The sequence below is a fragment of the Lathyrus oleraceus genome, chromosome 1, assembly GCF_024323335.1.
Source record: "Lathyrus oleraceus cultivar Zhongwan6 chromosome 1, CAAS_Psat_ZW6_1.0, whole genome shotgun sequence".
Taxonomy (NCBI): Eukaryota; Viridiplantae; Streptophyta; class Magnoliopsida; order Fabales; family Fabaceae; genus Lathyrus; species Lathyrus oleraceus.
In genome coordinates, this window is record NC_066579.1 from 387,300,402 (window position 1) to 387,318,096 (window position 17,695).

The window sequence follows — 17,695 nt, forward strand, 5'->3', positions numbered from 1 at the left end:
TGCTGGTTGTGGCACTATCTATTGTGTGTGCATTTAAGTTTGAGGTTTCATATGATTCATCAGGTTGATTATGGATGGTTCATTTGCTTGTTTGAGTTTCATGGTCTTAAATCATTGATAAGGGTTCATTAAAGCTTCACAGGCTCATGATTTTTTGCTTGGTTTATCTTCTTTGGTTCAAGATCAGTCAATAGCATGACATATATCATTTGGTTCAAAGGCATTGTGGTCCACATTCAATTGTCCACACAAAAATATATATTTTTACCTAAGTTGACTTTTGGTCAACTGTTGACATTTTCGTCATCCATTTGACCAAAGTCAACCATCTAATCAAAGTCAACCATGTAACCCTAAGTTCTTGTTCATTCTTTCTTGTTCTATCAAAGTCCATGCTTCTTTGTTCATTTCTTCAAGCATAAGTCACTTGATCAAAGTTTTGGTTTTCATCATGGTTTACGTGTATATCATACAAAACCAACTTGAAAAATTACATTTTCAAGTCCAAAAATTCTAATCATAACCATGTTCATATCAAGTCAAACCATTCATAAGCCCAAATTCCAAAACCACTTCTTATACATTCAAAATTTAACCATTACAATTCGAATCTCATCATAATGCAACAATGTCATACAATTGGAATTCACATTTATTTACAAGTCAAAGTCATTCCAATCCATCCAACTTCAAAATTACACTTCACAATACATACATATATCATTTCAAATTCAACCATAATACATACATACAATTACCAAAGTTACATTACAAATTCCATTTGTTTCAAAGCATTCCAATTTACAACGATACAACATGAGCCATTAAGTCCATCTCCAACTCAAGCTTCAAAAGCATTCCAAATTCCTAGCCAACTCCAAATCAAGTTTTATAGCATATCACCAAGCCTTTAAAACTTCTTTGAAGCCAAGCCAATACCAAAGTAGAACCATGTCCATAACCTGCATACACAAGCAATAGTTGAAATTGAAATCCTTCATTTTCTTGTCAAAGGAAACCATTTCACCTTTTTCCCCAAAAAAAACCTTCTAACCGTTTTTCAAACCCTACAACAATGGTTTTACATGCTCCTCAAGAAAAAGTTACATATCAGTTATGTGCGCTAAGGTTTGGAATTGCCATAAAGTTAAATCGGTATGGGATATGGTGACTGATGGTTCATATATTATAAAACTTAACTAGAATCTAAACCTATCAAAAACCTCCTTACGACTTCATTTCAAGGCACGACATCGACGAACCAACGATCACACAATTGAAGAACAACGAGCGCATAGGAGAAAAGAAGAAGACCGAATAATTAATCACCTCTGAGCCACCGCGTCAGAATCGTCCGGTAAGTTTTTCTCCCTTCGTCTTCCTTCACTCGCGTGCAAGATGGTTTCGACTTCAGTGAGGATTCAATTCGGTGATAAATCTATAGCGTCCCGTTTTTTATTTCGCTGTTCGATTGAGATTTGAAAGGGGAAAATCCGCGTGTATGAGGAAGTGAGAGTTTGAAATGGAGTTTTGAATATTTTCTTGGTGATTAAACGCTGATGGTGACGGTGAAGTGGCTTGGATACATTGAGTTTTGGGCATCGCTGAAGACATATGAGACCCGAGTTAGGTGATGAATGGTGAATTAAGCCTTTTGCCCCAAAACTTCATGGCCCCAGCATTATTTCTGACACACCCCCATTCAATCAGTTCACCCCTAGCCCAATGTTCATTGTCCCGTAATTTTTTAATTATGATAATTTATATTAATTTATGTTAATTGGGTTTTTTTGTTGATTAATTTCGCAACTGTACCTTCTTTAATCTTAATAACATTAGTTTTTTTTTTAGATTGTGATCATAGGAATAAACATAGTTTTTTTTTTTAGATTGTGATCATAGGAATAAACATAGTTTTTTTTTGATGAATTAGGTTTAGTTAAGAATTATTGTGATTTTAGTTTGATTAGAAATTAGGATATTCACGTAGGGTTTGATCTTGATTTTTCAGATTAATCTCCTTGTAGTTTAAACATGCTTTGATTGGATTGTAATGGGCCACTAAGAATTGTTGATCTTGATCTCTTTTTTTTCCTTCATGATTTAATAATATGGTTAAGTGTAGACTTTAGCATGATTATGTTTTAGCTTAATTTTCCATTTCGATTCGTATATTGCATTGTTATTAACATGTTTAGGTAGATTAGATTCCATTCATGATTTGGATTGTTAATTTCCTTTTTGATTAGTTTGTTCCCTAATTCATGTTTAGGTAGATTTTAATCCTTAAGTTTAATTTTCACTTTAATTTTCCATTTGATCGATTCATTAGTTTGTGATCATATTGAATAAATTGAAAATCCCATTTCAATTTTGGTGATGAATGTCTTGTATGTCTAATTTAATTTGCCATGATCACATGATTAGTCTTTCGTTTGTTTATCCATGATTAATCCTTTGTCATTTGAATTGATTTAGATATTTGAATATGCTTGCATTTGTTGTATCATGCTCATTTGACTTGATCTCATACTAACCCCATTTGTTGTTTGTATCCACATGTGACTTTGAGATTCAAGCATAATCCTAACTAGCCATTGTCGTTAACCCATTCAATTGACTTGTTATGTGTGAAGTACCATGCCACTTGTATGTTTTAGGCATGGTACATAGTTTCTAATCTTGTCTAGTTTCTTTCCATGCCACGGGTTTGAGGTAATTGATTACCAGCTGTGTGTGCTACCTACTATGATAAGTTTTACAACATGTAATCAGTTACCGTGATACGGATAATCGATTACACAGTAAAAAAATTCAAATTTTTTAACATTGGCTCAGGTGTAACCAATTACACCATATTGGGTAATCGATTACCACTGAACCAATGGTAAAAAGAAATGTATTCTTTCATGAAAACATTTTTTGAAATGTGTTCTTGAAGCATGGCATCCATGCATGAATTATGACCATTTAGAAAGGTGTCTAAGGGTTATATATAACACATTTTTTCAGAATTTGAACACACCTCCTTTACACAATTATTTCCAAACAATCTTTCTCTTCATCTTTTCAAATTCTCTCAAGTATTCTTGATTAAATTTTTTGGTGAAACTTTCTACACAGAATTTCAATATACATTCATATAGTTTCATCCATATCATCCTTAGACCACATGTATGTCATAAAGAAAATTGATTACTTAAAAGGAGAAGAACAATCAATAGATTGATATATTATTCCATCTGTCAAAAACTTGTAAAAATTTATATTGTCCTTATTATCCTTATTGTCCAGGACTGTTGGAAACAAGAGAGACATTAAGAGAGTATTGTTATCTTAGTGGACTTAGTGAAAAATCCAAGAGGAGTGTTCTTGGTATTCTTGTTAGAGTCTGTATAGAAAGACTAGGTTGTCTTGTCCATAAGATCTAACTATAATAAAAGCTCTTACATGTGGTAAAGGGACTGGATTACTCTCGGATTGTGAGGGGAACTAGTATACGTCTTGGTGTTCTTTACTTTCCGCACTTTACTGTTTCATTGCATAACCAGACCAGAAAAGAAAGAATAAGTTTTCATAAAACCGAAAAAAGTTTTCACAAACCTAATTCACTCCCCCATCTTAGGCGCATATTCAACTTACAACCCCATGAACATGTAATAGTCTAGGTTTATTCTTTTATTAGTTCATCATGCATGCTAACTAAAAATATAAAAAGACAAACGATAAAAATAAATTATTTCAAAAGAAACAAAAGGTAATTGATCTAACGTCATCCAAATCAGTCTCACACCACTATAACACGAGTACTTGATCCAACGTCAAATATTTCCCGTCCATTCCATGATCCCATATCTTCTCCATTCTCCTCTCAATCCCATCCCATCTCTCTCCTCCATTCTTCACACATACTTTTTCATAATAAACTCAAACATTTGATCCAACGTCAAGTTCCTTTTCCAAAATAATTTCATAACAAACTGGAATACAAAAATGGGGTATACGTGCTTGTACATAACGTTCAACTACTTGGGTTGTCGGCCATACCTAGCTTGAGGACCCGACACTTGACTTCCCCCTTAACACATCTAATGATTCAAACAAGTTAGATCTAGGTGCTATGAGGGAGAAAAAGGGTAGTTAGGATACCATTGTCCTTTTGACTCCCGAGTATTCTGATTGTTGGACATACTTAGTCAAGAGTCAGATACTTGTCTCCCTCTAAGTTCCAATGATTAGACTTGCCAAACTTTTTCATAATTCAAATCTCTTTAGGACAAAAAAGAGTGGTTAGGATAACATTGTCCTGTCAACTCCCGAGTTTTTGGACTATTGAATGTATCTAGCCAAGGGTCTGATGCTTGTCTCTGTACTAAAATCAACCCCAATAAATCAAACCATCTTTTGCCTCAGTGCATTCTTTGCAAACCTTTCAAAGAGGACATGTTACTTCCGTTCTACCATGAACGCCGCTTAAAGCCTCCATGTGTGAGCAAGTAATGTTGAACTGCTAGAGTATGATCCACATGTATCCACTTTACCGCAAACAAACAAATACTTATCTCTCTTATGAAAGAGTATACAAGCAAGTAAAACAGTAACATGCGGACATCAATACTATTCATAAAAACAACCAAACACATACTTCGTTTGTGAGCGGAACTATAGAGCTCTGACTTCCTCATTACACATATGAGGATACGTAGGCACAATGGCCAAAATCTTTGGTGAGAAAACTAAACTTATTCTCTCCTTGTCTTATTCCTTTTCATCTCATTCTTGATATCAAGCAACGTACAGATAAACAACATCCATATGCATTGATACAAGCAAGTGGTTCCCATGGAGTACTATGGATGTGAGGGGTGTTAATACCTTCCCCTTGCATAACCGACTTCCAAACCCGCTATTGGTTGAGAGGTCCTTCTCATTTGGGGTTTTATCGTTATTTTCCCTTTCCTTGGAATAAATAAAATCCGGCGACGGCTCTGTATTTTTCGCGACGCAATAATTGGTGACTCTGTTGGGGACTATACGGAGTTTCCTAAAGTGAGTCAAGCCTAATTTGCCTGTATCCTTTTCCTTGGGTGTTAATTTATGTTATCTCTTGCTTTATTTATCCATTCATGTAATATATATATATATATATATATATATATATATATATATATATATATATATATTATTGTGATCTTGAGGGGTGGATACTATGGAGTGAAAAACCCAATACCCAGGCTCAGAGAGTATACATAAGATAAGAGGGACTTCTCTGGAATGGTATATGCAACTCGAGCCTTTTGCAGGAAGATGGTCGCTCATTCTAATGATGAAAAACTGTTAATGCACTTTTTTCAAGACATCATTAGTGGGGCTTCTCTGGAATGGTATATGTAACTCGAGTGCACGTATGTATGAACCTGGAGGAAACTTGTTGAAGCCTTCCTAAAGCATTATTAGTATAATTCAGACATGGCTCCCAATCAGACTCAGCTCTAAAGCCTTGTTCATAAGGCAGAGGAATTATTTAAAGAGTACACCCAACGCTGGAGGGATTTAGATGCCAGGGTTCAACCCCCTCTTCTTGAAAGAGAACTGGTAGACATGTTCATGGAGACCCTTCAAGGGTCGTATCTTGATAGGATGGTTGAAAGTGCTTTCTCAGGATTCTCAGACCTGGTCATTATTGGTGAGAAAATCAAGAACTGCTTGAAGATTGACAAGATACAAGATACATAAGTTGTGGCTAGTGGAGCAAATAAATGACATTTCGAATTCCCAAAGAAGAAGGAAGGGGACACCAATACTGCCACAATTGCCAGAAGGGAAGTTGGAACCTACCAAATGCCATACTATTTGGTGGCAGCAGTAGCACCTAACCCATATCAGCAACCCACGTATGCTATTCTTACCGGTCCTCCAACAATGCAGTATCAACAGCCCTACGCTCCGCAACGACAAAATCATTATCAACAGAAATTAAGGAAACCAGATAGAAAGTAGATTTGATCCCTATGTCGTACAGTTAACTGCATTCTCACTTACTTTGAGACTCTTTGGTATAATTTAGAGAGTTGGGAACCTTGCTTGATCTTGATTCCAATTGTGTTTGGCTTTGTTTCAGAAGCTTGTAGGAAGTGATTAAGATCAGAAAATGGTATGGGCTCTTGGAGTTTCAATCTCAAAAAATAATGAGATTTGAAGCTCGACTTTCCAATGAAAACCTTGAAGATTATCCTTTAATGGTGAGGGTTTGGATTTCAGGTTCAAAGCTTGGGCATGAGGTCCTTAATTTTGAGCAATGAGGGTCTTATTTATAGGCCATGAGATTCATTTCCACGCACTTCCGAAAATTGCCAATTTTAGCAATTCACCTTGAATGCTTGCATGGGCATGTGATAGGCCCATCAAGTGATGTATTCAGGTCCAAAAATGAGTGAGAATCATGCTGAACTCATGGCATATGGTCATGCACTTGTGTTTGAAATGTGGAAGTGAAAATCAACCAAATGGTACCTCACATTACACCCATGCACAAGTCCTTCATTATTTGGCCAAATAAGGTGACCTTGGAATTTTTGGCAAGGTGAGATCAAGGGGAACAATTTTCATGTTGAACACATTTTCATTTAAAGCTCAGACCATGATGAATTTTGAGGTGGAAGTTTGGGAAATCAAACATATTTGCAAACTTTCTAAGTACCAAGTCAAATGTTTACTTCTTCCACCTTGAATAATTTTTTGCTATGGACTTCAAATGGAAAAAGTTCCTTCATTAATGTTGTATCTATTTCAAAACTCTTAAATCGAGTCACCAATTTTACCTCTTTTGATTTTGGATGAAGTAGTTATGCATTTTAGAAATTGAGGAAAATCACTTGTTCAATGGTAATGGTCCAAAGTGACCTATAATGTTTCCTCCTGGCACATGCATTTGCAAGTTTAATTGGAACTTCCTTCAAACATAAAAGTTGAACTAGACATCTTGAATTTAATCATGGAATTTTAACGTATTTCATCTCATAATAATTGAGCAAGTTATGATCTTGGGAAGTTGACCTCCTAACTAGGGTTCAGAAAAAGGGACCTATAATCGTTCACCATAAAAAATGACTTGCCATGATAAACTAGAACTTGACCTCAAAATTAAAGTTGTTTGGAATGTTATTTTGAGTAACTTTTATCTTGGAATCATTTTCACATGACAAAAATTTCAGGAGATAGGGTCTAGGGAACCCCAGTTTTGACCAGTTGACTTTCTCTGGTCAACCACCATGAACCATCTTGCTAGCTTGATATTCTCTAGACTTTTGGGACTCATGGAGGATCATATATGTCTAAGATGATGTAATATGAATTATACCTTGAACTATTTGATCAAAGGTTGAAGAATCTTGTTGAGGAAGTCACACAAGACATCCAGATGAATTAGGGTTTCCAAGGCAAACAAACTTCAAACTCTTGATGATTTCTTGATCAAAATGACATGTGAAGATCATGGGTGTCATACCCCAAAATTTGCCCGTTAATATCACAAGGCATTTTTCAAGGCACTCCAACTTATTTTTCAAGGCATTGATCTTAAAAGAACAAAGACTCAGCACACAGATGGCCAAATCCAAAAAATGGCCCAAACTGGCATGCTCGCTAGGCGAGCAACTCCTTCGCCTAGCGAACCCTTCGCTACGCCACTCGCCTAGCGAAGCTTGCGAATACCAGAAAATTCTGGGCTTCATTCTGAGCCCATCAGGTCATAAAAATTATTATAAATAGCAGAGCTTCATTCAGAAAAAGGGGGCAGAGGCAGACGGACAGAAACCCTAGCAAAGAAACCCTAACATAAGCTACACAGCAAACCCTGGAGGCTCACCCAGAGAATTCAGAGCAACCCTAAAGGAAACCCTGAAGGAAACTCATCAGCATCAAGGTTACCTCCGCCCAACTCAATCCGACTTGCCAATTCAAGGTTGCAATTCAATTGCAAACAGGTTTGCATTGCTATTACCGCTTTATGTTCTTAATTTGCATATGGCATTATGATTGAATTTATAAGAATATCTTAAGTTTTGCATGTGAATTTAAGTATGTATGAATATCTTGAATATTTAACCATGTAATTCCTGTGATGGATGCTATAGGGTGTGGAGTTTTTGGAATGGTACTGTTATTAAAACCAGAACCTGCAGCCGCTCGCTAGCACATCGCCAAGCGAGCATGTAGCGAGCATTCGCTAAGCCTTCGCTAGGCGAGGCAGGAGCGAACATGACAGTCGCCGATTTTTCTGTTCTGTTCTATGCTTATCGGATCTGTTTTATTCTAACCATGTGTTATTTTTCCTGACATTCCTACCGCTATGTTCCTTTTGTTTGGTGCAATTCTCGATTGCACCCTGATTTGGTATTCTGACTTGTTTGCTGAATTTTGTAAGGGCTCACGCATTCCCGAAAAGATAGCTTGCTAGGTATTCCACTTTATTTGTGGGATACCCTTATGGAGATTCATCCTAATTACTTAATTGATTTTAATGTGGAGATTCATCCTAATTACTTAATTGATTTTAATGTGGAGATTCATCCTAATTACTTAATTGATTTTAATGTGGAGATTCATCCTAATTACCTAATTGATTATAAAATATTGCCTTTGAATATGTGATCTTGGACCTCTCTTTGTTGCCTTACGGTATTACGGTATTATGGTCATATCCCGCGAATGTGGGGATACATTTAGCAAAGACCCTTCGATTAAATCATCATGTCCCTATAAAATAAATCATAGTCCCTCGGATGTTGCCTTCGAATATATGATTTTTGTCCCTCAATGACCCTTCGGTGTAGCCTACGGTTAAATGATGATCGTCCCTTCGAATGCTAAGGTATCCTTACAAATGTTGCCTTCAATGACCAATCGATGACCCTACGATGTCCCTTTTACATCCAAAGGATAAAACTACTTACTTCTCAATAGTAAGGACAGTTTTACCCTCATAAGGATAGGAAATGCCCATAAAGACCTTGGGTAGGTATAACTCCTAAACGCTTGCTCACAGTTTAAACTACTTTTCACACCTCACACTTTTCAAAACCTCCATTAGAAAATCACCACTTGGCATACATTCGTACTAGAATCATTGCCAAGTCATATTTTTCTAAACAACTTTCAAAGTTAAACGAGATAAACACTTTGTATACATTCGTACAAGGATCATTACAAAGTTAAACTCTCTTTTCAAAACATTTTTTAAGCAATTCACAAACACTTTTTTTTCAGACAAACATAAGTGATCAAGCAATTAAGAGCCCATGGATAACCATGGATACAAAGGGTGCTAACACCTTCCCTTTGTATAATGTACCTCCCGAACCCAAAATCTAATTAAGGTCTTTCCTGTTCTTTTCCACCTTTCCTTATTGGATAAAAGAAAAGTCGGTGGCGACTCTTGCTATCCGCGACATTTGCTTTCCAAAGCAAAAACACACCAAAGTCAGTTCACCGTATGACAGAACTGGCGACTCTGCTGGGTACTACTAAGAGAGGTTGCCTTAAAAAAACAAGATCACTTATTTGAATTGTCTGATTTACTTTTAAGGGATCGCTTGGGTATTCTTGAGTGAAAGATCCTACACCCGGATCTAGTGTACCTTAGGTAAGTAGCAATAGATCATCGCGACTATCTGGCGTATACTGGAATGGTCAAAATGATGGCTACGGTTAATGTGACACTTTGGATGTCCTGATGTTCCTCATGTTTACTTGAGGAAAAATTTGGCTTCCGCGTGGTGTCATCAAAGCATTAACCAGACCTTTAGAACCCTAATTGACTCATCCTAGCCATTAGAAAGTAGTGAGATAACTGACTTCGGTTCCGACTGGGGTTGGTTGAGACTCGATACTACACTCTTTGAGATTGGACTTTAGGGAAGCTTTGGTCAACCACTTGGTGTTGCACTGAAGTGGACTTAAAGAAAGGTCAATGATTTGAGATCCTTCTAGAACCCGGTTACTATTCTAGGACAGGTTGAACCAACCAAACTTCAGTTGGGAGGGTACTTATCTATGGAACTCACGCAAGCCTTAAAACCTAGGAATGATTGCGGTGTGACTTGTTTGTACTTGTTAAATTATGACATCATAACATCGTAACATCATGACATTGTACTAACCATTTCAAGGACTTAGGGATTTAGCTTTGCTCTGTTAAACAGGTCATGGCTTCCAAGAAAACCATCCGGATCAATTTTGTAGCCATCTCTCCTCAACTCAAGGATTTAGTGTCAGAACTTCCTGATCAGGCTCAGTTCATCAAGAAACATGGTTCTCTCCTCAATTTGGTTACCACTGGTTTCAAAGAAGATATGATGAGAGTTTTATTCCAGTTCTTCGACCCTAAACATCATTGCTTCACCTTCCCGGATTATCAGTTGGTACCCACATTAGAAGAATTCTCCAGGCTGCTTGGGATACCTATCCTTGATCAAATACCTTTCAGTGGTTTAGAAAAGATTCCGAAGTCTGAAGAAGTTGCCGCGGCTTTACACATGACAAAATCCGACATTGAAACTAATTGGATAACAAGAAGTGGAATCAAGGGTTTGCTCGCCAAATTTCTGATAAATAAGGCCCGAGAATTCCTAAAAATTATGAATGTCCATGCTTTCGAAGATGTTCTAGCATTACTAATCTATGGCTCGGTGCTATTCCCTAATCCAGACCAATTCATAGACATGAATGCTATCAAGATATTTCTCACTCATAACCCGGTGCCTACCTTGCTTGGAGACATTTTGCATTCCCTTCACACCCGTACTATGAAGAGGCAAGGGACTCTCATGTGCTGCGTACCTTTATTGTCTAGGTGGTTTATTTCGCACCTTCCTCAGTCAATCTTGAAGAACGAGCAGAATTTGAAATGGTCTCAAAGGATAATGTCGCTCTCCCATTCAGACATCCGTTGGTGTCCTCATCTCAAAGAAAATGTTATCATCATTGACCGTTGTGGAGAATTCTCTAATGTACCACTCATGGGGATAAGAGGAGGTATTACTTATAATCCTGCTTTAGCCCTACGTCAGTTTGGTTGTGCTCGAAGAGATGGCCCACATGAAATAGTTATCCAAGGCACTGTGTTTGACTATGACAACGATTCTCAAAATCTCCGTCAAAGGTTTGTACGAGCTTGGGGCATGGTGAAAAGAAGTACTTTAGGACAGAAAAACTCTATTCCTATGGAACCTTATCTCAGATGGGTACGCGTCAGAGCTCGTGAATTGGTCATGCCATATCTTGCAGTCGGACCGCTGATTGTTGAACCAGGGGTTGAAGGAGGTATTCCTCAGATCATTCCTTATCCAGATATGCCTACCGATGTTGAAGAGTTGAAGAGATCCTGGATCCAGTTGAGAGAGGAAAGGGATACTTTTGAAGCCCAGTTCTGTGCTGAAAGGAAGAAAGTGTTAGAACTCACCAGCCAGCTTAATGAGGAACGAAGACTCAATGCATATCTTCGCCCAAAAAGAAGCCGTCCCTGGGATACTTGAGCTTTTATTGTATTTTATTATTTGTTGTAATGAATATTGATTAAAAATTATTAATAAAAGTTCCTCTCTTTTTAGTGGTTTATGCAAAGTTAAATTCCGAAAGTCCTTGAAAACATTTCATACATTACATAGCATAACATAACATTGCATAACAGGTATTCTAAAGGATCAATGTTCTCACGGTCTTCCTATTGCAAACAGAAAAATGGCCCTCGAACAAACTGTCAAGGATCTCCAGGCTCAGAATGCTCAATTCCAGGAGATGATCTTGAGCTTATCCAAGGGGCAGGAGGAACTGAAGGCTCTTTTGCTCGATAAGAAGAAAGACAAGAAAGCTGTGAGCTACATTAACCTGGGAAGAAGGCTTAAAGGACAGGCCGCAGGAGTCAAGATCAGAATGCCGAAGGATCAAGAAGAGGAGACAGAGAATGATTCAGAAGAGGAGAATGTTGATCTCTTCAACCCTGAGGACGACGATGAAGATTACGAGAATGAACAGTACTCTCCAAGAGATGGCAAGTACAAGTTGCTGGAAGAACGTATGCTAGCTATGGAGGGTCAGAAGGCGCCCGGTCTGGATTTCGAAAGCTTGGGTCTGGTCTCCGATGTGGCCATTCCTCGCAAATTCAAGATCCCCACTTTCACTAAGTACGATGGTACGTCTTGTCCTCAGATGCATCTGAGAGCTTATGTGAGAAAGATTCAGCCGTATACCACTGATAGGAAGCTATGGATCCATTTCTTCCAAGAGAGTCTGGCTGGCACACAGTTAGAGTGGTATTATCATCTCGAGAGCTCTAACATCCGCACCTGGACTGATTTGGCAACAACTTTCTACAAGCAGTACCAGTATAACTCTGAATTGGCACCTACTCGGCTACAGTTGCAGAATATGACTATGGGCTCTAAAGAAAGCTTCAAAGAATATGCTCAAAAATGGAGAGATTTGGCTGGCAGAGTCAAACCCCCTATGACTGATCGAGAATTAGTAGACATGTTCATGAGTACACTAACAGGCCCATTCTACAGCCACCTACTGGGAAGTTCTTCATCGGGTTTCACTGAACTTATATTGACAGGTGAACGTGTTGAAAGTGGTATTCGAAGTGGAAAGATACAGGCGGCTACCTCTGCAAGCACCAAAAGGTCCTATCAGGCTAGGAACGAATCAAATGCTGTGTACAGTCAAAGGGGTCGTAGCAAGAAGAATCGTGACCATACCATTGGAGCGGTTACGATTGCAGCACCGCCATCTCAAAACTTCCAGCACAGGCAAGACAGGCCAAGAAGGCAGTTTACCAAGATCAATATGACTTTGGCACAGGCACTACAGGGTATGCTAAAAGCAAAGTTGATTACCCTCAGAGATCCTCCTACGAATCCCAACACTACTTCTCCTCGTTACAATCCCAATGCCAGGTGCGCATATCACTCCGATAGCCCCGGGCATGATACAAACGATTGTTGGTTGTTGAAGAATAAGATTCAGGATATGATCGAGGCTGGAGAAATTGAATTTGATCCTCCAGAGACTCCTAATGTCATCACTGCACCTATGCCTAACCATGACAAGACTGTTAATGTTATGGATGACAATTCTCACATTTCTAATGTAGCTGACTTAGCATCTCCTCTCCTGACCATCAAGAAGAATTTATTGCAAACTGGTTTATTTCCAGGTTGTGCTGAAAATTGCGATCTCTGTATACTCCGACCCAATGATTGCTTGAAGTTGAGGAATGGTATTCAACGGTTGATGGACGATCGTACAATTCTCTTTGAAAAGATTCCTAAGGTGGAAAGTCCTATTGAAGAAATATTTGTGATCGCTAGGTCCAAAGTTCCAGTGAAGATTACCGCTACTAGAGTGCCTGTGAAGATCACTGTTGAGCCCAAGGTAGCTCCCCTAATCATTACCGCACCTGGCCCAGTACCGTATTCCTCAAGCAAAGCCATTCCGTGGAATTATGGAGGTGATATTTACATCCATGGCGTGAAGCAAGATGATAATCCTGCTAATCCTAATGACGTTGACATTGTTGGGACTAGTAGAATTACTCGAAGTGGAAGGATCTTCTCTCCCGAAATCTCACCTCCCGCCCCCGAAACTCGAGGAAAGGAACCAGTCAACCCTTCTCAGTCAAAGACACCGGTCGAAGTTACTACCGAAGATGTTGCCAAACAAGAAATGGAAGAAATGCTGAAAATCATCCGCAAGAGTGATTTTGATGTGGTAGAACAGTTGGGGCATACTCCGTCTAAGATCTCGATGTTATCCTTGTTGTTATCTTCTGAATCTCATGCCAATGCATTGATAAAATTCTTGAAGACTGCTCATGTACCTCAGGAAACATCTGTCGATCAGTTCGAAAATTATGTTGCTCACTTGGCAGTTGACAATGGCCTAGGCTTTTCCGATGCTGACCTGACACCAGCAGGAAAGAATCACAATAGAGCTCTGCATATCTCCATTAAGTGTGAGGGGATCACCTTATCTCACGTATTGATCGACAACGGCTCTTCTTTGAATGTGCTGCCGACAGCTGTGCTCGATAAACTTGACTGTAAAGGCATTGAACTGAAGCCTAGTGACGTTGTGGTGCGTGCTTACGATGGTGCGAAGAGCGTTGTCCACGGTGAAGTGGTCCTTCCTATCAAGATAGGACCTCAAGTCTTCAACACTATCTTTCACGTAATGAACATTCGTCCTGCCTATTCCTGCTTGCTGGGACGCCCTTGGATTCATGGGGCAAGTGATGTAGCTTCGTCTCTCCATCAAAAGCTGAGGTATCCAATAGAGGGTAAGATCGTCGCTGTGTGTGGGGAAGAAGAGTATATTGTCAGTAGTGTGCATACCTTCAGATACGTCGAGATGGATGGTGAATTCTTTGAGACTCCGTCTCAGTCATTTGAAGTAGTTCCTCCGACTAATCCTGTCCTTAAGCCAACTTCCTGTGTGCCCAAGGTTATTCGTGCTCCTCCTACTATGATTTCTCTGAAAGATGCTCAAGCCGTGGTTGAAGATGGTGGTCGTACTGGCTGGGGTCAACTGATCAATGTACCGTACAAGTCTGATAGACTTGGCCTGGGGTTTAACTCTGAAAAGATAGTCAAAGATCAGATTAATGCTATAGAAGATGCTGACAGCGACTGCGACCTGGATAGCTGGATTTTCCCAACAATTGGTGACGGACTCAATAATTGGAAGGCTGAAGACACTATCCCGATCTCCTTTAGTCAGGAGTAATTGTTATTGTCTATTTTAGTGTTGCAAGTTTTTTTTATGTTTACAATTGAACTTCTTAAAGCATTGTGTCTATGCCCGGGGCACAATAGCTAGTTTGTTAAGGGTTTGTCATTTCATAAGCATATTTACATTCAATAAATCAATGGACTTTTTGCATTCAAATATTGCGCTCTTTATCTTTCCTGTCATCTTCCAAACAAGCTATGTTTTCTTACACACACTCACGTAACAAATTGCAGATCCATATCCACTCTGGATCCTGTTGATAATAATTCTGCTACTGTTCATTATGACTTTGAAAATCCGATCTACCAAGCCGAGGATGGAAGTGAGGAAGATTGTGAAGTACCGGGAGAACTTGCCAGACTGTTACTGCAAGAAGAAAAGACTATACAGCCGCATGAGGAATCAATTGAAATTGTAAATCTGGGTACTGAAGTAGACAAGAGAGAAGTCAAAATAGGAGCAGGCTTGGAAAACAGTGTCAAGGGAAGATTGATTCAGATGTTACATGACTATGTAGAGATTTTTGCTTGGTCTTATGAAGACATGCCAGGACTGGATACTGATATAGTAGTGCATCGTTTGCCAATGAAGGAAGATTGTCGTCCTGTTAAGCAGAAGGTTCGTCGCATGCGTCCTGAAATGTCTGAGAAAATCAAAGCCGAGGTTATGAAACAGTTTGATGCAGGTTTTCTGGCTGTTACTTCTTATCCTCAATGGGTTGCTAATGTGGTACCAGTGCCAAAGAAGGATGGTAAGGTGCGAATGTGTGTAGATTACAGAGATTTGAATAAAGCGAGTCCCAAGGATGATTTTCCACTTCCGCACATTGATGTTCTGGTAGATAACACCGCTCAACACAAGGTATTCTCATTCATGGACGGATTCTCAGGTTATAATCAGATTAAGATGGCACCTGAGGACATGGAGAAAACTACGTTTGTGACGCAATGGGGCACTTTCTGTTATAAAGTAATGCCATTCGGTTTAAAGAACGCAGGGGCAACGTACCAGCGTGCTATGGTGGTCTTGTTCCATGATATGATCCATCATGAAATAGAGGTTATGTGGATGACATGATAGCCAGATCTCATACTGAAGAAGAACATCTCGATCATTTATACAAACTGTTTGAGAGGTTGAAGAAATACAAGTTGAGATTGAATCCGAACAAATGCACCTTTGGAGTAAGATCCGGTAAACTCTTGGGCTTTATTGTCAGTGGTAAAGGAATTGAGGTTGACCCGGCTAAGGTGAGAGCTATTCAAGAAATGCCAGTTCCCCGTACAGATAAAGAAGTCAGAGGTTTCTTGGGATGTTTGAACTACATTGCCCGATTTATCTCCCATTTGACCGCTACCTGCAAACCCATCTTCAAATTACTGAGGAAAAATCAAGAGATGATATGGAATGATGAATGTCAAGAAGCTTTTGACAAAATCAAGAAGTATCTCCAGGAACCTCCAATTCTGATACCACCAGTTGAAGGAAGACCTCTAATCATGTATTTGACCGTGTTAGAAAATTCAATGGGGTGTGTGTTGGGGCAACATGACGAGTCTGGCCGAAAAGAGCATGCCATATACTACCTTAGCAAAAAGTTTACCGACTGTGAAACAAGATACTCACTGCTCGAGAAAACTTGCTGTGCTTTGGCCTGGGCTGCTCGCCGACTAAGACAGTATATGTTGAATCACACCACTTTATTGATTTCTAAGATGGATCCTATCAAATATATATTTGAGAAACCTGCCCTCTCCGGAAGAATAGCAAGATGGCAGATGATTTTAACAGAGTATGATATCCAGTATACTACCCAAAAAGCAATCAAAGGAAGCGTGCTAGCTGATCATTTGGCTCATCAAGCGGTGGATGATTACCAATCTATGAATTTTGAGTTCCCAGATGAGGATGTCGTGCTTGTTACTGATTATGGAGAACCTGGACCGGATGAAGGACCCGAACTGGGATTCCGATGGACTATGGTTTTTGATGGATCTTCTAATGCATTGGGCAATGGTGTTGGTGTTGTAATTATTTCTCCCAGGGGTTGCCATACGCCTTTCACTGCTAGACTATGTTTTGATTGTACCAATAATATGGCTGAGTATGAAGCATGTATTTTGGGACTCAGAGCTGCTATAGACCTAAGAATCAAGTCTTTGAGTGTGTACGGAGACTCAGCATTAGTAATCAGTCAGATCAGAGGAGAATGGGACACTAAACATCCGAATCTCATCCCTTATCGTGAGCGGGTGTTGACATTAATCCCATACTTTGAAGAGATCACATTCGAACATATTCCACGAGAAGAGAATCAGTTGGCAGACGCATTGGCTACCATGTCATCTATGTTCAGAGTCAGATGGGACAGTGAAGCTCCCATGATCACCATTGAACGATTAGATGAACCAGCATATTGTTATGAACTTAATACTGAGGGAGTAGAGGAGAAACCTTGGTTCCACGAAGTGAAAAGATATTTAGAAACTCAGGAATACCCTGAAGGGGCATCCATCAATGACAGAAAATTCCTGAGGAAATTCTCCGCTAAATTCTTTTTGAGTAATGGAGTATTATACAAACGTAATCATGGTTCGACTTTGCTTCGCTGCATGGATAAAAAGGAAGCAGAAAAGATTATGGAAGACATGCATGACGGTATTTTTGGGACTCATTCTAGTGGACAGACGATGGCCAAGAAGATTCTGAGATCAGGGTACTATTGGTCTACCATGGAAGCTGATTGCCACCATCACTCCAGAACCTGTCACAAGTGCCAGATCTATGCGGATAAAGTACATGTGCCTCCTGCTCCATTAAACGTGTTGACAACCCCTTGGCCCTTTGCAAGGTGGGGCATTGATATGATTGGAGAGATTAAACCTACTGCTTCTAACGGACATCGTTT

General features: G+C 39.3%; 1 long non-coding RNA gene across 1 annotated transcript; it reads right to left on the reverse strand.

The window, feature by feature from the left end:
- Positions 1 to 561: 561 nt before the first annotated feature.
- LOC127073360 (uncharacterized) lies at positions 562 to 1,684 on the reverse strand. The gene is made up of 2 exons (XR_007785730.1): positions 1,330 to 1,684; positions 562 to 962 (listed from the first exon to the last, which is right to left on the reverse strand). It is a non-coding gene; the product is annotated as an uncharacterized LOC127073360 (long non-coding RNA).
- Between the last annotated feature and the right edge of the window lie 16,011 nt (positions 1,685 to 17,695).